The following is a 24,262-nucleotide window of genomic DNA, read 5'->3' as shown; positions in this document are numbered from 1 at the left end:
TGCCCGGTTGTTCGGCTGCGTGGCTGTAAGCTGTTTCCCTGTAAATATATTTTTCCCTTTTGGTGTGCACATCTTCACGTTACATTATTATTATTATAGTTGAGTATATATGCCTGCTTAGTCTTGCTCCTTTTGAAATAGAAAATTCGTTAGACATGCAGGTTAAATGCAAGTACTGGCAGTGCTGCAGGTCATCATTAACCACAGCAGTGCACTAGTATCCCAGGTGAAAATATCAAGTGGCTTTACAAGTGGTCCCCCTTGCTTTCAAGTGGCACCACTTCAAAGCAACTGGTTTTACTATTGGTTCCACTTGCTTTCAAGCGGCACTACTTCAAAGCAAGTGGTTTTACAATTGTTCCAACTTGCTTTCAAGTGGTGCCACTTCAAAGAAAGTGGTTTTGCAAGTGGTCCCACTTGCTTTCAAGTGGTGCCACTTCAAAGCAAATGGTTTTGCAAGTGGTCCCACTTGCTTTCAAGTGGTGCCACTTCAAAGCAGGTGGTTTTACAAATGGTCCCACTTGCTTTCAAGTGGTGCCACTTCAAAGCAGGTGGTTTTACAAATGGTCCCACTTGCTTTCAAGTGGTACCACTAGACTGCAACTGGCCACAGCTGGGCCTCAATCCATATGAACATATGCATATTCTGCAAACAAGGGAAAACTAAAACGATTCTTAAAATAAGAACTATCAGCAGCTTAACCTACTGAATTACATTCATCATTTGCTAAGTCACTGCAGTCGAAATTATATGAAATAACTGCGTTCAATGGGCAAGCGCCCCTGGCCCTGGTATATGAGAGTGTTAGAAGTGGAGTAATATATACTGGAGCCGTAGTGTGTTCTGTGATGTATACATGAGCCAATTTTACTGATGTATATTTAATGTATGTGCTTCTTGTGAGTGGTGTATGCTTGTATGTGTGTGTGTGTCGATTTCCATGACGGCATACGATGTTCTGTGAAAACATGGGCACCAAGACAGCTTTGCCCTGCAGTCCTCATATATCGTTTTTTTTTGCACCTTGAAAATGATTTGAAACCAATTTCAAAACCCAGTTGGAACCAACTGAAATATCCTGTTGCTTCTAATTGAAATTTCCAATTATTTTTTTTTGACCTGGCAGTTCCTAATGGCCCCGTTTGTCAAGTGGTCCCAAGGACCATGCACTTTAAAGTGGTTTATGGAACAGGTACCACTTGCAAGTGGAACCACTTAAGTGGTTCCACTTACAAGTGGTACCTGTTCCGTAAAGCACTTTGAACTGCTCCCACTTTGAATTTTAACCTAGGATGGAACAGAGAACCCATGGTTCTTGTTTTCTTTATTGCCTTGGCTCCGTCTTATTTTCAGCCAAATATCATCATCATCATCATCATCATCATCATCATCATCAGCCTTACTACACCCACTGCAGGGCAAAGGCCTCTCCCATGTCTCCAATTAACCCTATCCTTTGCCAGCTGCATCCACCCTTTGCCTGCAAACTTCTTAATCTCATCCGCCCACCTAACCTTCTGCCGCCCCCTGCTACGCTTACTTTCTCTTGGAACCCACTCCGTTACCCTTAAAGACCAGCGGTTATCCTGCCTTCGCATTACATGCCCTGCCCAAGCCCATTTGTTTCTCTTGATTTCGACTAGGATGTCATTAACCCGTGTTTGTTCCCTCACCCACTCTGCCCGCTTCCGATCTCTTAACGTTACACCTATCATTTTTCTTTCCATGGCTCGCTGCGTTGTCCTTAACTTAAGCTGAACTCTTTTCGTTAGCCTCCACGTTTCTGCCCCGTAGGTGAGTACCGGTAAGATCATGCTGTTGTTGTACACTTTCCTCTTGAGGGAAATTGGTAAACTGCCACTCATGATCTGCGAGAATTTGCCATATGCGCTCCACCCCATTCTTATCCTTCTAGTTATCTCCCTCTCATGATCAGGATCAGCTGTCACTACCTGCCCTAAGTAGACGTATTCCGGCACAATTTCTAGGCTCTCGCTGCCAATTGTGAACTGTTGTTCCCTTCCTATATTCTTTGTCAAAACACAATTCATATTTCAGCAACATTGTTTTGCAGTACGTGCAAATAACATAAGGTGTGCTTATCCGCAACTGGAAATATTGAGCTCAGATATCCCGTTTAAAAACCCTTCACAATCCACATGACATGGTTCGTGCTTGAGCCGTATGGTGGTGGGGGAATTGAAGCAATCTGAGCAATGTGAAGAAGACCCTCGCCCTCACCACTTATTTTGATCTTTGGAGATGTTAAAGTTTCAATTCAAGGCTCAGAAGTAAAACATATAGTCAGATGACTATTAACCACAGCTGAACGGTACGACGAATCAGCGCTGACAGACGGGACGGAAGAGGAGACGGACACCAGCGCATGTCTGTCTCCTCTTCCGTCCCGTCCGTCAGCGCTGTTTCATTGTACCGTTCAACATGAACCAACCAGCCCGACTCAGCCCTCTCCTTGGACAACAGCTATGCACAGGCCCTAAGTTTACGTATGCATATGAAACCTTATTTGCGATACAATAAATTTCCGGAATGGAACAAAAGCACAGTTCGCATTTAAAATGTGATTAGTCGAATTCCAGGGGAAAAAATCCTAACTGCTCAAACTGGTTTCCATTTAGTTACAGCTAGAATCAACAGGGAATTGTTCCATAAACCAGTTGGGAACTTTCGCACACACCCATGTATATAGTTTATTTAAATCTGAAAGGCAGGTATTGTGACTCAAAGCGGCGCATGGACTATAAGAGACGCCATAGGGAAAGACTCCGTATTAATCTTCGTCAAATGGGTACACTGCGCGCATACAACGCACAGCCCATGAGCGCTTTTGCAGTTGCTCTCCACCGAGATGCGGCCACCATGGCCGGTACTCGATCCAACATCCTTGAGCTCAGCAGCCTAACACCATAGCTAGCGAAACCACCGAGTAGGGACATGAAAATGTAAGGTTATCTCATACATGGTAATCAGGTATCCTCAGTGCACAAATTACCATATGCCACAGCGATAATTTTTTTTTCAGTTAACATGCAGCACTCAATCGATGCCCACGTTGTGCCGGCTCATCTGCGCATCAAATCCAACAACTGCAATCAGCAGCTGTGACGCTGTGACCAAGTGATGGTTCACAAAGACAGCTCGCCGAAAACCACGCCGTCCGCTGCAAAGCAAGAGACAGAGAGCGCCGGTCCTGTTTCCTCCCTACAGAGGACGCGAGTCAGCTATGGAGAGTGGATCAAGGCGAAATATCTTACTGCCGCTTTGCCCGACGCGATGGAAAGAGTCAAGTCGATGCAAAGAATCGTTGAGAATTACGCCATAGTCCAAGAGACACTCGAGGAGCTCTTGCAGACACCAGGTTCAGTGACCGAAAGCAGTAAGGCTATTTTTAGAGGTTACGATAGGTTTTTGCAGAAATTTGAAACCTTGTTAGGTATCCATATTTCCGTAGACTTCTTTGGGCCTTGTGAAGAACTAGCAAGGGCTCTCCAGAGCTCAACATATTGCGCCGCAGGTGCAAAAAAGGCAGCAGAGGCTCTCTGTGAGGCGATCTTCCAGTTGCGCTCTGAAACTGCGTTTGAGAAGCTGTGGCAGCACACGAGCAAAACAGCAGCGCGCCTAGGCCTGAAGGAGCCTCGTATGTCAAAGCCGACAAAACCTCCTGCGTGGTATGACTGATAGACCTGTCCAGCCAGTTGCACTTGACGCTAAGGCCGCGCTGCGCAAGGAATATTTCGCTACTGCCGACCGAATCATGAGTGAAACAAAACAGCGTTTTGAGCAGCCCGGCATGAAACAGCTCGTAAAACTATAAGACAACTTAACCAGCGCCGCTGGAGGTAGTCGGTATACAGCAAATGAACTGGAGGCGACTTTGGGAGTGCATGCACTTGATTTTGACTTGTGCAGACTCTCGGCGCAGTTTATGCTATTATCAACCCTTCTAAGCGCTGCTGATTCTACCACAACTCTGGGCATTTTGGAGATCCTGCAAAGGGAATCGCAAAACATTCGCGAGTTGATGGTTCAGGTCATGAGGTATGTTCAGCTTATGTTTTCCAAACCATGGCGTCTGCCGCTTCTGGGAAACGCTCTTTTAATTAGTGCTCTGCGTAGAATCAAAACGTATTTCAGCAACCGAATGACTCAAAAGAGGTTATTGGATCTTTTGATTTTGCATATACACAAAGAAAGAACGGCGCTCCTAAGTTTAGACGACGTCATCAGGGAGTTTGTGAGCAGAACAGCGGAGTGAGCAGCTACCTGTGGTCCCGCCTAAGCACCTACAAAGAGCAGCACTGTCCGAAATGTCTGCTGCTTGCGTGCATTATTGGTAACTGTATACATATGTACAGTAGCGCCTTTGCTTGTATTGTGGTATTTCAACTGTTTTATGTTATGGTTTTGTTCATGCGCGAATGCCTGCAAATTTGGCAAATGTCAATAAATATGCATGTGTGCACTGAAAATTCATTTTGTAATTTTTTTCTTAACAGCTGGGGGCGCGCCCCACCCCACATGCGCACGACCTGGACAACTTTATTTTGACTTTTTGTAAATAGTGTATATATGTCCTCTCCCTATGTCCTTCCTTACTGTCCCCTCACCTCTTTCATTTCCCTTCTTCATACTGCCTTCTATCCTTTCTTTCCGCCGCCCCAGCTCAGGTGCCGCCGATACAGTGATGGCAGATGCCGGGGTGAGCAAAAATTTTTTAACTTCTTTTTGTTATATTTTTGATTAAACACAATTACTACTTACTACTTTTTTTCTTGTTAATGCTTGTATTATATGCACCATATCAAAGAAAAACTGCATAAGGAAATAATGTTTTTCACGCGATTAATTGTTCTCTCTCGAGCCAAACTTGGATTGTAATATCTGGAAAACATAGGTACATACACAAAAAAAAACAAGTAAAAAGAAAATTGTTCGACATCAACATCTTAACCTCGCATCGATCAGTCACACAAGCAGCAACACCGCGCTAAAGGCTTTCGCCTCACCACACTTTAGGTCAACAAAGTGCCGCCCTAAATTTTTTCTTTTTTTTTTGGGCAACAGAGTCGCCACTGTGGAGTGTCGATGGGTGCAGTGCTGCCAGATCGCAGCTAGCACACGTTATCTCCCATCAAGCTAACCTTGCACCACTTTAGTATTGGTATGCCCTCACCTGTTACTATTAGTGTCATCTGAACTGGCAAGGAGAATAGAAAAACACCTTCTACCTATAATCACAATGGTCACTTTTTCTGCACATGTGGCAAAGCACAGACACACTCTTGGAGATGCCTCTCATTGCTGCCTTTTGAATTTTATTTGTCTCCTGATGGGGCACACGTTTGTAGCTGGCTGAGGGATATCTGGCCTGGAGTGCCCATGAAAGATGCAAATATATGCCATATGTGGCGCAGTTTATGAATTTTGCTACCAACTTCAGCCTTTCCACTCAGACTGGCTGTTGTCTCCAGGGGCCGTGTTATGGCAGGGAAGCAATGTAAGTACAGGGTTTGGTTTTCCGCACTTTTCAGCAACTGTGGATTGTCAGTTCAGAATTAAAGTGTTAACCTCAGTAAGTATATGTACTTGGCAATACTTGGCAGTTCCTTTTAACAATGCTTAGAGGATTACCACGAGCATTGCTTCTGACATTACTTGTGGCTGTTGGGTACTTCATTTCAGTGTCACTATTTGTCCTTGTGTAATTATAAGAGACAAAGCTGTATTCCATGCTGATGTTGAATTCTGCCTACAGGTCCTCCTGTTATTCAAGCATCACATTTTGGGGCATTGTGCATTGTCATGCAATCAACATTAATGTCATACATGTGCCATATACTAATGGTGCTCAGGTCCATCCTGGTGAAGCTGTGCAACGCTGATTAATGGTCATCCTGTGAAATGAGGTTGAACTTTGTAGTTCACCTTTTGCTGTACTTTGTTTGCCCTCGTGTCTGGCTGGAAGCACGTGAAGTCATCAGATGTGGGATCAGCAAGAAAGCTTTTATCTTGCGTGCTAGTCACACTGCAGGTTCCTTTGTTCGAGGCACATACAGTTGAACCTCGTTATAACGAACACTGATATAGCAAATTATCGGTTATAGCGAACTAAATTCGAACTTTGGTTGGTCATGCATCATTTTTACGACATTTATTCTTTTATAACGAAACCGAAAACGCGAGATCCGCTGTGATATTGGCTGTAACTAAAAAATATTAGGTTTAGGCGAGGCTCAGAATGCTAAAAGTAGCATAAGAAAAGCAAAATAAATATTAGAAGCCAATTCACAAGCACTTTTTTTTTTGTTTGAAAAGGTTGCAGAAAGTTTGACGGCCTGGCACATAAATTGCGCGTTTGACTGGTCGCGCCACCTATGAACAGAGCGCAAAAACTCCGAAAGTTCATATGACGACAAAGGGCCGAAGGGCGGCGCCACTTGTCCAGCGGTGAAGGCAAGCGCACAAGCGTTTCCGGGCAGGTGGGCTGGAAACGCTGATTGGTCAAACGAAATGTGACGTCACGCCTAAAACGTCACGTGACGTCATGGTCACGTGACTTTTAATGACGTCGAGTTTGGTTGGGAAGAGACATATTTTCCCTAGGTTTTTCTCGGAATTCCCCACGTTTTTGACAGCGCGCGCGGGTTCAAAAAGCGCACCTGATGCGCCGCGCTTTCACACACTGCATGCGCGTTTCTGTCCAGAATGGCGTCAGTGTTTCCAAACCAGAGTGAACGTCAACCTGAGCACGGTGACCATGATCTGCATCATGATCGACGTTGCGGCGTCTGCGACAAAGTCTTCACTCAGCGGAAAAACATGCTGCAGCATATGAGGATGGTGCACAAGTTGGAGACGAAAGGAGCCTTTCTTCACTGCGACCAGTGCAGCAGCCTGCTATCAACACTCGAAAATTTGGTTCATCACTACAACGTGGCGCACAAATTCCCAGCCGAAAATCTGCAACTGTCCTTTGGGAACGACAAAGGTAAGGAGACATGTTTGCAACGCGACGTGCATGAATTTTCCTGCGCTGCCTCTTTGGCTTTTTTTTGTTTGTTTTGCTTTAACGTTCTTAGCAAGTCTGTGCGAATGCATCTATATATGTGCGCAGCGGGCGAATTTACAGCTTTTTGCAGCGAGCTAAATCCCGCATTTTATTTTTATTATATATGATATCCTTGAACTGCTGGTGTATTATTTTAGTGCGCTCGAACGGCGCGCTTCGTTGTGCATTTATTATAATCGCCACTGCCTGGCGGACCCGATACAGCTTTTGCAGACCTGAGAGGTTAAACACGTACTATCCATGCAAAGCCACGCAAATGCGCCTACAGGTGACCACGCCCGTCTATCAGCGCTCCGTCGAGTGCCTGCATTTACAATCGAGTGCTGTAGGACTACGAACCTGACCTAGAGCATACATATTATAATTTTTCCTTGTATTCTACATTCTCTACATGCAGGAGACTACACTCATAGCTTTCGTTAGTGCAGAAATTTCGTACAACCGTGTCAAAATTTGGCGGTCCGGTTTTGTTCTACACGACGTTTTGGAGGAGAAAAGCATTGGGTCTTTGAAGGACGACAGTCTATATAAACTCCTATTCACTGTGTCGTCGTACCTATCGTAATTAATGACGACATATAAAGGCTTTTGATACAACTCTCGTGATTTAAAACAAAACTGTTCGTTTCACTAACCCGCGAAAAAATATTGCGCGCAATCATTCGCCACAGCCCGTTGCTGCGTAATTTTTGTTTTGTGCGGATTTTCTTTTATAATATGACAGCTGCACGCGATAGCTTATATATATATAGTTGCGCAGCCGACCACTGCAGGTACCAGTAAACACGTACCCCGTTTAAAATGAATTTAAAAACGCGGTCGGGAGTTGGAATTATTTGTCCGGGACGCTGCGGTCAAAGTTCGCAGTTTTGAAAATTGAAACACGGAAATTTTTGCGCATAGCTATTAACTCTTGCATAAGTAAATATCTTATTCCTACCCATCATCCCCTTGTCAGAACACATATATTAATGAGAAAAACGACCCATTTGATGCAATTAAGTTCAGAGTCCTACAGGGTGGGTTCCACAACAAAGAGAGCAACGGGAGTCGTACTTTATTTACAAATTTGTAACAATTCCTCACGGCATTAATGAAAGTCCGGGTTTATTGACCTCCATCGCCCCTTTCAGAGCCAGTGCTGACCTTAGGAGTGCCGGCGCGTCAAACCTCGGTCGTTTGTCGCCAGCGGCATCTTTTTCAAGCTTCGCTGCCCGTCCGCTTACACAAAGCTCTTAATTCATCCCCCACCCCTGTCTTCCCAGTTCGACGTACCACCTTGTCGAGCGGGGTGCAATTGAAGAACCAAGAACCCTTGATTAAATGCTCCTGCCATTCACCTTTACCCCCCCACAGGACACTTTCGCGAACTCGTATGTTTTTCCGCCTTTTTTCTTTTTCTTTTGTGTGTGTGTTTCATGCACAGTGCACGTGTGTGTAGTTAAGCTAACTGCGCCGCTGATTCCGCCTTCACTATTCGTACCGAAGACGCTCCTGGAACGTCTCCTGCCCTGTCTGAATTTATTGTTTATTTGTTTGCTCGTTTTGGCCGGCGGCACGGGCAGTACATACATCTATGATTCTTATCTGCTCCGGGACTCCGCCAAAGTCTGTTATTGTTGCTTTGAGGGCCCGGATGCCCTCCCTCCCCTCGTTATTCCTTTTTTCCCCCGGGCTGGCCTCCCGCGCAATCTCGCTGGGCGGCAGGGGACAAAGCGTTTTTCTTTTTCTCTTTATTTCTTTCTCCTTTTTCTAGTATTTTTCTTTTGTGCCCATCAAGGGTTCTTGGTTCTTCAATTGCACCCCGCTCGGCAAGGTGGTGCGTCGAACTGGCAAGACAGGGGTGGGGGATGAATTCAGAGCTTTGTGTAAGCGGGCAGCGAAGCTTGAAAAAGATGCCGCTGGCGACAAACGACCGAGGTTTGTCGCGCCGGAATTCCTAAGGTCAGCATTGGCTCTGCAAGGGGGGATGGAGGTCAATACACCCGGACTTTCATTAATGCCGTGAGGAATTGTTATTAAATTTGTAAATAAAGTACGACTCGCGTTGCTCGAGATCTCTTTGTTGTGGAACCCACCCTGTAGGACTGTTAACTTAATTGCATCAAATGGGTCGTTTTTCTCATTAATATATGTGTTTTAACAAGGGGAGGTAGGGATAAAATATGCGCGCGGTGGTTATTAAAGCGAATTCGTATAAAGTTAACGGTCTGCCCAATGTACTGCGTACTGCACACACTGCATCCTAGGAGGTATATTACGTTGCAGAAATCCCAATCAGAGTTGTCATTAATTTTCCATTTGAATCCTGAAGCTGTGCTTATTTCACAGCTTGATGTTTGTAATGTGTTTGCAGACCTGGAATCTACTTTTTCCACAAGGTCGACACCCCAAAACCGGCTCTTTATGTGACTGAGTGTATTAGAATGTTTCGAATGTTTTTCGGTCGTCTGTAGACTGCATGAGGGAGAGCAGTGAAAATTTTGGCGAGGCGCTAGCTCGCTTTGTTTGAGAATGTTGAAATGTTTTTTTGAAGATTTTGTTTACGTACGTTAGGCGGCTGGGTTACTGGTGAAGGGAAGTACGAGATTTGCCTGATGGTCTGTTTGCTCGCTGCATCGACGTCACTCCAGTATTTGCTCTCGGTTGGGTTTAGATGTCCTTTGAATGGCATCGTCGGCAATGGCGACGGGTATCGCTGCTTAATGAGGACTTCTTGCATGCGTTTGGAATTTTTTACGAAGTCTTCATCTTGGGAACATATTCCTTTAGATCGATGTGCCTGAGAGTATGGGATGCTTGTTTTAGAGTGACGAGGATGGCAGCTTTGGAAGTGTACGTATTGTTGACGGTCCGTCGGTTTTCTATATACACTGGTGGTGAGTGAGCTTTCGTTTACCAAAATCTCAACATCTAGGAAGTTAATTGTGGTGTGGGCGCACGTGTAAGTGAAAGATATGTTGGGGTGGACGAGGTGTGTCAGTCCAAATTAAAAAGATGTCATCCAAGTAGCGTTTGTATAGGGTGGGCTTAATGGGACAATCTTTCAAAAATTTAGACTTATTACTATGCATGAAGATGACGTAGGTGTGGGCCATCCTTGTACCCATGGCTGTGCCGTTAATTTGTGAATAGTGTTGATTGATGAATTCGAAGTTGTTATATTCGAGTACGATTTTCGACAGTATTTATAAAACACGTGGAGCAGGGGAGCATCAAATCACTGATCCAAGCGTATGAACAAAACAGAAAGGAGGAATCCCCTGCTGCACGTGTATTAGATATGTTGTTCACAGCAACATCTTGCATGAAGCTGCAGGGAAGAGAAAAGTCGATGAGACGTAGCCAGTTGTACTTGAGCCGTCTACATCGAAGGAATCACCACCGATCCTCTCACCAGGTTTCGTGAAGCTTGCGCTTTATCGTGCCGGTGGTTTACCACTGTCCTTGCTAGTGAAGCGATTATTTTTTTAATGTTCTCTTTTTGCCCCATTTGCCATCTGCCATTTTTGATCGTGCCATCTTCTGGGCAAGTACTACGTTTGAGGTTCGAAAAAGATGCATAAGCGATCACGACCTATGCAAACAATAACAAAGACGAAACACGCTACAAGAGCACCACTAGCTGCATATTTGCTATAAAAGTAAATATTTCCAACAATACATTATCTTTTAGTATGCACCGTTTACTTGCCATACATACACACACACAAGCAAAAAAAAAAACACGCCATAATGAAGAAAACCGCGAAAAACAACGATAAACAAACCGGCCTCCGAACTCCACTCGCCACTTTTACACGCCAGGGCGCGCGGCACATTTCAGCGCGACATCTGAACCGCGCTGTGTGTGTCTTGTGTGTCCCTCCTGTGTCCGTGTCTTTTGCGCTGTTTAAAACAAGTATGCAGCACCAACTAGCCCGCACGTCTACCCTTGTAGCCTTCATTTAAACCGCTTTGAGCGGGCGCTCGAGGCCGCGCTTCCGCAGGACTGTTCCGCATAGTGTAGTCGATTTTTTTGTGCCAAAATTCCAAATTTGATTTTTGGTGGAGGGTTACCTTACCATGCTCCCTTAAAAACGCACTGATATCATTGCCTTCAATACCTTTGATATTACTTTATTCATCGGGCGCACACGTCCACAAGACAATAACGATAACACGAGGGGATCGCATTCCAGGATTCCACCACGCAATTGCATGCTTCAGCGTTAAAGTGGGTATTACGAGATAGTAACTAGGGCCACATAGCAAACACGCGTGCAGATATTGAGCCAGGTGATGGCAACAGAAGCATATAGCGCAAGTATCGCAAACCTTCGTGATATTTTTGAATTGGGCATTTGAATGCTGTATTTTCTGCAAGGTACAAAGTACCGCTTTTTGGTATGTACAGTGTATACATGAAATTATGGTGCACATAATCCTCCATGTTTTTCGAATATTTTTCAAGCATTGTTCATTCGTCACTGACATTGACAGTGCCTTCAGTTTTAACACCTTTCTACACAATATTTTCTAAAGTATTTTTTATGCATTTTACAGAGTTCCATGATTGGAAAGGACAGGAGGAAGCGAGCCAGGTGTGCAAGTTCGTAATATCCACAGGTGAAAAAAGGCTCACCAACGGATGTACGAGGACCTACTACGCTTGCAACAGGTCAGGAGTGGCACGACCAGGTTGAGGCAACAAGACTCGTGCGATGAAAAGTCAGGGAAGCTGCAGGAGCGGCAGGACATGCCTTTCTTTTCTGATCGTTACTAGAGACGAGGGTACTGTCAAGGTATCGTACCAAAGGACGCATTATGGGCATGATGCAGATGTTGAACACCTGAGTATGACTGACCAGGAAAGGGCAAGCATTGCGGATGACCTTTCGAAAGGAGTGCCCATGAGGACAATATTGAAGAAAATAAAAGAATCGGTGACAAGCAAGCTAACTCCTCTGCATTTGACAAATCGCATGGACTTGCACAACATCAAGCGGCAATATAACCTCACAGTTCCTGAAAGATGTCATGATAATGATGCTGTGAGTGTAAGCATATGGGTGCAAAGCATGAGGAACATGGGGCAACCTGTTGTTCGCTTGTACAAAGAGCAGGCAGTTGTTGACCCAACGAATACCTTTAGTACAAAAGACTTTGCTCTTGCCTTAATGACGGAGCCACAGGAAGAGCTGCTGAAAGTTCTAGGTACAGGAACAGTCTGTGTTGATTCCACACATGGAACAACGGGGTACCAATTTGAACTGGTGACTGTTCTGGTGCTGGATGAATATGGAGCAGGATTGCCTATGGCTTACTTCATCTGCAGCACGATTAATGAGAAAACCCTATCAGCATTCTTTGAATCCCTGAAGTCCTCCACAGGAGCCCTGTCAGCTAGAACTTTCATGACAGATGATGCATCCGAATACTTCAAGGCCTGGTCAACAGTCATGGGCCCACCTCAACATCGACTACTCTGCACATGGCATGTGGACAAAAACTGGAAGCGAAGGATTTCTGAGAAGATAAAAGGAAAAGAACTCGCAGTAGATGTTTACCATGCTGTTCGTACACTGCTAGAGTGCCCAAAAAAGGACGAAGTGGCTGAGCTTCTCGAGTCATTTCTTGCCAACAAAGATCCCAGGCTTCAGGAGTTTATTCAGTACTTCAGAGGAAATTATGCTCACCGCCTGGAGATGTGGGCCTACAGTTTTCGAACTGGACTTGGCATCAACACAAACATGTATCTTGAAAGGATGCACAGGACTTTAAAGCATAGTTTCCTGGAAGGTAAGAAGAATCATCGTGTTGACAGGCTCATCACTGCACTGATGGACATGACATACGAGTCTTTGATGAAGAGGGTACAACACATTGTGAAAGCAAAGAGAACGAGCAAGATGAGCCGGATTGAGAAGAACCACAGATCTGCTGTGGCAATTACTACGCCTGCCAAGAGGAATGAAGATGGAACATGGACTGTGCAATCCCAGTCCACAAGAGGCCTCACATACAGGATTTCAAAAGAGAAAGGTAGTGCCTGCTGCCCTCTGAAGTGCAGCGAGTGCATGGTGTGTGTGCATAGCTATTCATGTGATTGTGAGGAGCACCGAATGAGCTTGACGATCTGCAAACACATTCACTGTGTGGTCATCGCTGGCGCACCTGAAGGAAGAGATCAGAAGATCCTGAAAGCTACTGAAGCAGTGTCATCCAATTCAAAGGCAAGCGAGGCTTTCCACATTTTGGAAAGTGTTCAAACAGCAGAAGCCTCTACAAGCATGACAAAATCTGACTTGATCTTGGCCAAGATGGAATTGCTCAAAGAGTATGTCGCAGAGCAAGAAATTCCTCAAGAAGTGCACAACAAGGCCAGCAAGCTTTTGGACCCTGTACTGAAGATTTATGAAGGCACTAAGAAGCAAGAAATGCCCCACACATCAAGGGAGCCTGCAAACAAGAAAATCGAACACCAAGTCAGGTTTCATTCCACTAAGAAGCAGAGGCTGTCCAGCTCAGGTACAAGTTTTTCAAAGCCAACTGAGCTTCAGAAGGAGAACATAAAAAAGCAAATCCTTAACAGCAATGCTGAGGCAACTGTTATAATACATCTCCAGGACACAACTACATATGAAAGATGAGATCGACTCTATGGCACTCTCTTCTGGTTTACAACCCGTCTACAAGTTCATCTGTGTACTTATAGACCTCACCTATGAGGTGTGCAGCTGTCTCGAACCAGATGGATGGTGTGTGCGTTAGAGCGCGAGGCACCTCCATACTGGCCATATATCCTGCAGGTAAGTATATTTTCCTTTCAGCAGCAGCTTTGTGGTACCAGTAGGATGGTGTGTGCGTTAGAGCGCGAGAGGCACCTCCATACTGGCCATATATGCTGCAGGTAAGTATATATTCCTTTCAGCTCAGTGTGTTGCACACTTAAACAACTGAAGTGAAACCTACAGCACAATGGTTTCTCTGCATCTGGCTTAGCCAGACCATTTTTTTCTCTCGGCAGAACCTGACTGCTAGAGAGCGCGTCTCCCAGGTGGCGGATAGGGAGGCTCTTACCAAGCACCTGAAGTGTGCAGCTTGCAAAAGGCACAATAAGTTTGATTAAATGAGGGAACCTTCTGGCATGGTGTGTCTTATAAGTACAGAGTGCTCGGTAAGAGTGGTGCGTGCACCCGCGGACCAACAGGGGTTTCACTGCCTTGACACATTCCCCACCTGTACATGCTTCCTTTTTCCTCAGGTCCATGGCTACACATTGCTGGCAATTCACAAAGTTGCTGTTAGGGTGCAACTTGATGCAGACATTTTCTGAACAACTCTGCTAAGTGGCACATGGTACTATTATGCGCTGTCAAATAAGAGTTCAGTGTGTGCAGAGCTAAAAGCGACGACTGTTCTAATTTGCACTGTTGTGATTGTCTTTCAGGTGACAAACAACCAAAGAGACGTGAAGACAACATTGATGGCCTTTCATGATTGTACTGAAGATGTCATTAGCATCAGTTATTGAAATACTTGGAAGATCGCAACTTATACTATGCCTTACCTTTCCTTCAGATTCTAGTATATTGCAATCTGCCTGTCATAGCACAGAAATAAACCTATATTTATTTTGTTCCTGCAACTGCGTTGTCGTCCAATCTCTTTGCAGGTACATGCATCCAGAGATTTGAATTCATTACCAGCATTGTCTGGCGTGCAGTGCAGAAATAAACAAAGCTGCAACACTTTTTAAAGATACATTGTCACCACAAGCAATCGTAAATTATTTTTCCAATAAAAACAATCTATACATTGTAGATTGTTTACATATTTTCTTAAGCACCCACATAAATTAAAGTAGATAAACTGAGGTGTGACAACTGAACAGATGTGTGAATTGAGATATGGTTAAGTGAGTGCACAAAATAGACAAAGGGACCACAATAACACTGTTCATAACACTGCTCAAAATGCTATACTGTTGCAGTACTGTAGAATCTGCAGAAAGGGCCACACAGCATTTCACTGAGTTAATAGGTAAGATAGATTAGCCTGCATTCATAGTGACAGTCATTAGAACAGCTGCATGGCAAACTCTTAGAGAATGCATCCAAGTCATCAGAGCCTTTTTTTATTAAATAATTATTGCATTAGCACTGCACAAATATTTACTGTTTACATTACAATAGACTACATTGGTAACAATAGCTTGGATTATCATCTCCTGATATGCGTATACAGTTGAGCTTAAAGTGGTATAGACACAAAATTTTTGCTTACACCTTCTTTGAAATGATGCATCAAACATTAGTATAGACGGGTCATCACTTGACATTTGCCTACGGCCGCTAAATAATTTGTAACAATGTCACTAATTAGGTTACATTGTTCACGATACAAAATGTGTGATGCATGTCCTAGGTTTGGGCTAGGATTAGTGTAATGTATGCAAGTCATTTTTCATTTACAGGAGCTTATTCTAGATGTTCAATAAAGCCCAGGAAGGTGTTAGCAGAACACACAGTTATTCTTTTGATTCCATGACAGGTATGACTTAAGATGAACACCAAGATATTTATATCTTGTGATAAGCATGCTAATAGCTGTTATCTGGAAACTATCTGGAGGATATTCGGGTACTCTGTGAATGATGAATTCAGCATTAGAGACATTAAGGAGCAAGAAATTGTTTCATCGAGATGTGACCTTTAATATTAGCAGTCCATAAGAGCAATCACACTGAGGTAAATCAAAGCATCATCAGTGAATAATCTAGTCATGCAGACAATCTTATATTACGTGTCGATCAACGACTGGTTCCATGTGATGAGTATAGGGTAAACTGTGCTTGATGACCTGCTTCAATTCGAACTTCCTCCCCCATAAAAAGTAATGCTGATATTCATATGCCCATACACACGCCCATGCCAATATTCATATGCCCATACACAGAGTGTTTAGCGTGGGAGAGTTGAGATGCAAATATGCAGCAGTACGCAGGCCTCCATTACATTTCTGCTACAAAACAGCTCGAATGAGTTCTGCACCAATTGCGTGAATTAATTATCAACTCTTGCAGGAGAAAATATACAATTTAGATTTCAACAACATATATCATACAAATGCTCACACTGAATTCGAAAATTTTGCTGAGGCTCTTGAGTCTGCCATATCGAAATGCACATTATGCACTACCCGTAGGTACGAACAATTCTTTGTGCCTGTGGATGAATCAGAACATACTTGAGGCTATACAAGAGAAGGATCAATGGTATCGTAAGTGGAAACGTCAAAAAGAAAACATTTGTTATTCAAACAAGTTCAGATCCTCCAGAAACTATGGAGTGGCATTAATACAGATGAGAAAGAAAGAATACAACTGTATGCTAATACAGAAAGCAGAAGGAAACTCCTGAAAAATGTGGGATGTGGGAAATAGCGTAATCGGTAGAGTTAAAACAGCGCGTAGTTCCTGAACACATTGATGAAAACACAGTTGATAGGTTTGATAATTCCTTCACAAACATTGGCCCTGAGTTTGTAGCTCATATCCCTAATCTACCATGCTCTGTTAATGACCCTTGTGTTCATGACACCTTCTTACCGCAAGCTGTTGCCGATTGTGACATCACAGCAATCAAGAAAACTCGTTGCAAACAAGGCAACCAGACATGACGGGATTACTTTGAGAGCATTAAAGAGAACATCCACCAACTTGCTCCACTCCTATCAACAATAATGGATCATGCAGTTTACGAAGGTATTTATGCAAATATTTTGAGGATCGCTGCAGCTATACCAGTTCACAAACAAGGATAGTAATGATTCAGGCAGTTGCCGTCCAATCTCGGTTTTCAGTATCATTAACACTGTGTTCGAAAAACTTGTCGGAAAGCAACTAAATGACTACTTGGAGAGAACTAGAATCATATCTCACTGTCAACAAGGCTTCAGAAATAACAGGTCTACATCTACAGCAGTAATGGCATTGTCTCAAGAGTTATGTTCATCTTTGCATAATTATGAAATGTCTGCAGCCTTGTTCCTAGACTTAAAGAAAGCATTTGATACTGTTAATCATAACATTTTAATTCACAAGCTTATGAAATATCTGCAGCCTTGTTCCTAGACTTAAAGAAAGCATTTGATACTGTTAATCATAACATTTTAATTCACAAGCTAGAGCACTATGGTTTTAGGGATTCCACTCTTGATTTCTTTACAAGCTACATTACTAACAGAAAACAATTTTTCCACATAAAACACTTAAAATCATCTCGACAGCCTGTGTGTGCTGGAGTGCCTCCAGGGGTCAGTCTTAGGCCCTGTGCTGTTGAGTGTTGCTTGCTAATACTTTGTTCACTGATCATTTATAACCAAGTTTCATGTTGGCATCTTCTGTTGCTGTAATAACAAATGTGTACATTGGGCCTATACTAGCTTCGGCTATTGACCCAGCAGTTTTTGCAAACGTTTTGTAGTATCTGAAGTTAAAAGAAAGTACATGCTCTGAATTAAGCATCTGTGATCACGACCACTGGTAGAGCCGGATCAAACAAGTGCATCACGTCACAAGTTGAAAGTAGTTGCTTCACTTCATGAAAGCTTTGGACTGCCTCAGAGTCCCAAGCGAAAGCAACGTAGTGTCACAAGAGCCTGCGCAGAGGCTCAACAACACCTGCATAGTGAGACCACAATTGGGACCACTTGTTAAAACCACTTGTTTTGAGGTGGCACCACTTGAAAACAAGTGGGACCGTTTGGAATCCCACTTCATATTTGGAATCATTGTCTATAAAGTGGGGACATTTGGAATCCCACTTCATAGACACCTCGAATTGCCATGAAATACTTAAGCGTACACTCCAAGGGAATGTTGAAAATCCGCTGCAGCACGAAGAGGCTCATGACTGAAAAAATGCAGATGCAGGAACCATTGGAAGCAAGCTGTTGTCAATGCACAGTGTTTAGAGTAAATGGTACCACAGGCCCACAAAGCGCAGATTTTGTTTAAAAAATCGGCCGTCTTGTTAGCATCAATGCCGCATTGTCCAGGTATCCAGTGAAAGCGCATTTCTTTAACATGTAGTGGAATGAAAAATCTTAGAGAATGGCCCAGAAGAGCGTCCTTCGAGCCTTCGAGTGAGTCAGGACAGAAAGGCTGTCAGCAAGTATAATGACATCAGTAACGATGCAAGAGACCTTATCTATAGGGCCAACTGAACCCCTAGAAAATGAACAGCGAATATAGGTGTATAATCAGGGGCCCGAAACGAATAACTGCAATCTAGAGCCAATAGCTGCCTATAGGCGACTTCATGCAAACATTTAAAGCGAAAGCCTTTAATGGCTCTCGTTATCCATCCGTCCGCGAAATCTGTCACACTATGACGTCATCAATGGTATAATAATTGATATAACCCATATAGTCTTAGCAATTAAGAAGTAATTGGTGATTAGAAATTGTGCATTAGTTTGTAATTACACATTAATTTGTGAAGTAAATTAATAGCTCGAAACGAAACGTTAAAAATAAAAATAAATAACAATTTTAAAGAAACAAAAATAAAAAGGAAAAATTAACTTATGTGACAATGCAGTTTCAGAAGCGAAAAATTAAAAATAATTAAATAAAAATTAAAAGAAGCAGCCACAGTGGGCGCAGAAAGGCTTTCGCCTCGCGCACTTTACATCGCCAAAGTGACCACTGAATTTTAAAAAAAAGTGCCTCTTCGTACAAGCGATTAATCGCCTTTTCCCGGTTCGCCCTGCACCTTCGAGCAACAATTTCATCCTATGAAGTTGTCCGACGCAACGCCAGAAACGAGCTGATCACGAACAACAGTGTTCACGGAATTGTCGAAGTCGCAGTTCTACGCAGGTTCGCGTAACTGAGCAATGTAAACCTGCAGCTGACAGGCTCGCCAGGGTTCTGTAAACATATCTTGAACCGCGGTAGCGTTCCGTCGTGGCTGAGGACAGACGGTTGCAAGTGCTGAGCGCGGTTTGAAACGTATCTTCGCCTTTCGTAACTTCACTTATGGCGAATTCCACTGGTGGATCTGAAGTGAGGCGCTCGAATCGCAAAAGAGCGCCCCAAACCGCCTCGGAGCAGATCCGCCACTGGTCGGCGTATAAACCTTGTGAGCTCCGTTGGAACGGAGTTGCTCCAATCGACCAGCGGAATTCGCGCGGTCGGTCCAGGTCGACCAGTTGAACTCGAATTCGTCGTCGCGGAGCAAGAAAACCTGCTCCAGCACAACCAGTGGAAATCGCCATTAATTTAGGTCCCTGCTCCTTCATTTTGCGCTCGTGGCAGGAGGCGTTAATTGCGGAACGACGCTGACCTTCGACGCCGCGCGACTGCAAAGGCATGGCTTTGCGCCGGGTTGCAGCAAACTCAGGCCAGAGGCCTCTAAGTAGGTAGAAAACAGTGCCTTCCACTGGTTCCATGGTACTGGTGACTGGCCCGGTGTTTCCAGGAATGTACGAGGGGGCGTAAGATCCCGTGCAACTCATAGTAACTGTTTACCTCGTCGACACGTTGTTGTATTGTAGATGCAAGATCGAACGACACACCGGAGCGAGCGATGTCATGATGACGCCAAGTTTCCGCCGAACCCCCCCCCCCCCTCTACTTTTCTTGCGTCACGTATACGTGGTGTCAAGAGACATGCATGTGACTGAAACTCTGAAGAAGCGAAACTGAAAGTAAGACAACCGAAACTGAAAATAAGAGAAGAGAAACTGAAACTGCCGCACAGTTCATTGCCTGATGGACACATGCAGTATCACGTATTATTTAACGTCTTCATAAAACCGCTGTTTGTTCTTCTATAGGATTAGCAGCATTAGTATATGTTTGCTATTAATGACACCCAGGTAATGAACATGATTTACCAACTTAAGTAGTGTTGGTTCTGGTGTAACACACGAAAAATTTATAGGCATGCCTTTGTGTATACGCCAGAAATGAAATTGTGAAGCAAGCCTTGAAACTGTCTTTGCATTTCTCATAAAAAAAAGAAAAACATTATCTTGTTTTCATAGCATGCGTGTCATCTATATCAGATGTGACTAATGTTGAGCTATAACTTTAAATGGCTCATGCTGGCTGCCATCAAAAATCACTTTTTTTTATTCAACAAACCTCATAACTCATTTCTGTCACGAAAGCAACGAAATGCTTCACTTATATCTCATTGCTTTGGTGCAGTCATGGTTCATTATGCAATGTAAAATCTGATTCACGAATATTTTTGTTACTTGTTGCACGATACGTTTGTTCCTGAAATTCAGCACATCCACCAGTATTGCGTTCCCGCGCGGCTTTCTTTTTTTTAACTGAGTACAGGTGAATAGCCACCGGATTCTTGGCTGATCGCCCAGTGTAGGTATGTGCCATCTTTTGATAGGCTAACAACATCAACAAAATTCGTCTTTCACTTCCAATCATGTGTGCTGCGGTATACTTTTTCTTCGACTTTGTATTGATTCCATCCGTACTAGGCATGGGAGGCATTGGCCACGCTATCAGCTTCCGCAAGTTAGGTTCACGCAGAATTTGTTAGCTCCGCTTCAAGTTGATCTAATCTCCTTGCAACGAGTTGCTGAAGAAAACGGGTGGACGGGGCAGTGCGGGAAGAAGAGTCGTCGAAGGAAGACATTTGTAATGTTTCTTGAATATAGCCAAAGTTTCTGTTACTGTTATTCAGTTTTTGTCCCCCTGTGATTTATCAGCTATTATTCAAACCCCCAAAGTTTAAAGTTCAAAGTAGTAGCATTACTTTTAAATTCAGAAGAAGCTACTAAACATTACAATTGGGATATATTCGCAGGATCTGGCTTGGAGCTATTCTGTTTGTATCCCTGATTATACTCCTATATTCTTCGTAGAGTTTTTGGTTATTTTGGCTCTTCTCTTAATTCCCAGGCATGTAGCTTGAGTTCTCATTCTTGCAGACTGCCTTTCAGTTCTAGTCTCCAAAATTCCGGAAAATCGTTATTGAATTGGTCGCTTAGGTTTTATGTTCCGTGCACAGTGCGTGAGATCCACTTGGTCTGAGTACCTGCCTATTCGGGTGTTTATTTTAACGAGGTGGCTGATTTATTGGCAAGGTCAGCTCTCAGCGCTCCTGTAATCTTTCCTGTCCTTCACCTCATTATGTTGGAAACTTCACGTTTCCAGCGGTTCCAACATATTTCAGCCAGCTTGAGTGATCCGTTGCTCAATACCGTGGATTTCCACCACTTAAATTACCCATGGAATGTCCAGTGGTGTAAATCAAGGCGTTGCGAGGTGTCAGTGACGCTTCTGCGATGCAAAATCCCTCACTTAAATTTATACTTGCGCCGATGCGGGTTCGCTGCGACAAACCTTTGTGTCTCATGTGGGCAAGTTGAAACAATAGGTCATTTTCTCCTCTCTCGCCGGCGGTTCGCAGTTCAAGGAAAGCAGTATTTGGAGGTCCCTCTTTCGAGGTTAGGCCTCCCTCTGTCTCTTCCAGTTCTTCTCTCGTTCGGTGCGAGCGCCGAGGAATTTCCGTTAAGCAGTGTTTGTGGCTACCTTCATGATTACATAAGTGCGACTGATCGGTCACCTTGTTAGCTGCATACAAAATTCTGTTGCATGTCTAAAATGCTTGATTCTATTCTGGTAATTCATATTTCTTAAATTTTATTGAATTTTCCAATTTTTATCCTGATTCAGTCTTCTACGCCGCCGCCTCACGTCTTTTTTTTCCCCCGTGCAAATATTTCATTGGCAATCTCCACTGTACCTTGGCAAATCCCCCCGCGTGGGTATGTGCCATATATATTTACTGACGTGAAGAAGAAGAGTGTGGGCTACAAACACTGTCTGTGCTTGTGCTCTTCCTTTTATATGTTGTCTGTTTGCATTGTAAGGCATTAATAGGTAGAAAGGCATGCACGTAATGGGCATACCCTGTACGCATGAATGCGGAAGATGGTCATTGTTGTCCAAGCATTGCCATCAAAGCAACGGGACCTTCAAGAAACAGCTAGGATATGATTGCGACCCCTCACATGCAGTGATACTCACACAATTTGAAAATGTTGTAAGTTACAGCAGTCCCGTGGTTATATTGCTCCAAAACAATTAAGCTAGCCCATTCATGCGGAAATATTTTTAGAGGCTGCCAAAAAGGAACATGTCAAAAAGTTACACGTCCTGTTTCATTGTGTTTGAAATGAGGCTTAAGATTAAATTAATGTTACAAATACGCGCTGAAGAAATGAAACGATTAAACTCTCATGTGAAGGAAATACAAAAGGGTATATTTACGAAAAGTTATTTACAAGCTAAAATAGCATCGCACACACACTCTCACGGGTTCCTTGTCGTCTGTCACTTGACTGAGTCAAGCGCTGCAGGCTACCGCGCACCTGCAGTGCACCGGAAGCGCACACACACACAAACACACACACTCTCACGCGCACACGTGCATGGGTCCACTTGAAAGGAGACGCCGCACGGCTCTCCGGTTCGTACTTCGGGCAGCGGCGGCATTTCCCGCGGCCCTAACGACCACACCAATAAGCTAACGAAGGGGGCGCCCATCGGTCCGTTCGCAGAACGGAGGGTGCCGCCAAGGACGCCCTCCCGCACCGAAAGCACACATGCGGGCACAAAAGAACGCTCGCTGCGCAGAACGACACTCGCAGAGAAACACATGTATATGAGAAATGGCCCCTTCTTACAAATGATGGTGGTAAACGAAATGAACAAGCAACTGCTGTGCAATCCATGCACTGTCATGCAGTACTTACTCAATCACAGTCCAGTGACTGCAGAGCGGTCTGCAACCAGTAACTTGCAAAAAAACTATACTATGCAGCGAGCTTGTTTGCACGGTATTTGTTACATTTATCGAACGATCACATGAAATTGGTATGGCTATTTCTACACAGTGCATTTCCTAAAGACTCCTTTCTGCCATACTGTACTTTTTACCCAAAATGCTTCTTACAGAGTCATAAATTGTTACGTACGCGTATAAAGATGTTTGTAGCAGGTGTGTGAGCCTGAACAAAAAAAAACTTGTATTTTCCTTAATTCTTCAGTATTCCTGATTATGACGACATATGGGCATTTATATGTTAGTACAATTTTTTTCACGCATCACAATTAACTGATGCACCGATGTGTTTGGTACACATTCATCTTCAGACATTTCATGCCTGTTTGGTCAAAAAAATACGAAATAATAATTGACTGCATTAGTTTTGACTAGCATCACACAGCATGCTCTTGAAATTCCTCTAGCTGTTGTACTGAAGTCTGTAATTGGCTTCATTGCATAGCTTCATACTTGAACCATTTAAACTCCGCAAACTGTTCTTTTTACCGCACATGGCGACATGGCATGCGAAGCCGCGTGGGAACGGGCGAGGAGGATTCGGAGGTACAGCTGCAACTTCGCTGGAATCCAAAGATAGCTAGGCGCTTGTCACGGTTAATTTCGGAAAGGCGGCTATCAAATCAAATCAAATCAAGTTTATTTCGTATTTACAGTACATGGTTTATGGGGTATATACATCAGGAGGCCCAAAAGTCGAGACTGCAAATAGGGCCAGTAAAGTTGCGTAAGGTCTTTCCTTGCAGACCTTACTAAGTTCCTTCACTTCGCACCAGAAATGCTCACCGCCCGATTTTCACGGCAATGAATAAGCTTGCAAGGAATGTTATCGGCGGTCGCACGTGCATCACAATCCTTTCGACATGCGTGACGATGCCCACCGAAGGCATTTCAGGCTGTCGAAGGGACTTGTACGCTGGCTAAGCGAAGAGCGCGGAACATGCGTCACTGACAGCCCCCTTCCTTTCGCCGTCTTGTCCATCGTGCGTCGCGCCGAGCCCGACAAAGAGGAGGCCGTCACCCCCCCCCCCCCCCCACCCACCCTTCCCTCCTGAATGGGGGGGGGGGGGGCGGAGATTCCGCAAATAGTTTCCCAGAGGCATCCTTTTTTTTTTTTTCATGGGGTCAAGGAAAGTGGCCCAAGCAGTGTGAGGCAACGTTCTCTGTTCATTCTAGAGAAGCAAGCTTACACTGCAAAATTAAACCTTGTCTTTCTCTTCCAAATGCAATTAACTAGGAGTCCTGTCCAAAACCATTTCAGGTTGTTATGTGGGCACCCCCAACCTTTTTTATTTCCGTGTA

General features: G+C 44.0%; 1 long non-coding RNA gene across 1 annotated transcript; it reads left to right on the top strand.

The window, feature by feature from the left end:
- Positions 1-14,047: 14,047 nt before the first annotated feature.
- LOC144106596 (uncharacterized) lies at positions 14,048-14,721 on the top strand. The gene is made up of 2 exons (XR_013309058.1): positions 14,048-14,432; positions 14,524-14,721. It is a non-coding gene; the product is annotated as an uncharacterized LOC144106596 (long non-coding RNA).
- The last annotated feature ends 9,541 nt before the right edge of the window (positions 14,722-24,262 follow it).

Source organism: Amblyomma americanum, chromosome 1 (genome assembly GCF_052857255.1).
Source record: "Amblyomma americanum isolate KBUSLIRL-KWMA chromosome 1, ASM5285725v1, whole genome shotgun sequence".
Lineage (NCBI taxonomy): Eukaryota > Metazoa > Arthropoda > Arachnida > Ixodida > Ixodidae > Amblyomma > Amblyomma americanum.
Note: the sequence above shows the minus strand (reverse complement) of the source record. Positions and strands in the feature narration are given on the sequence as shown.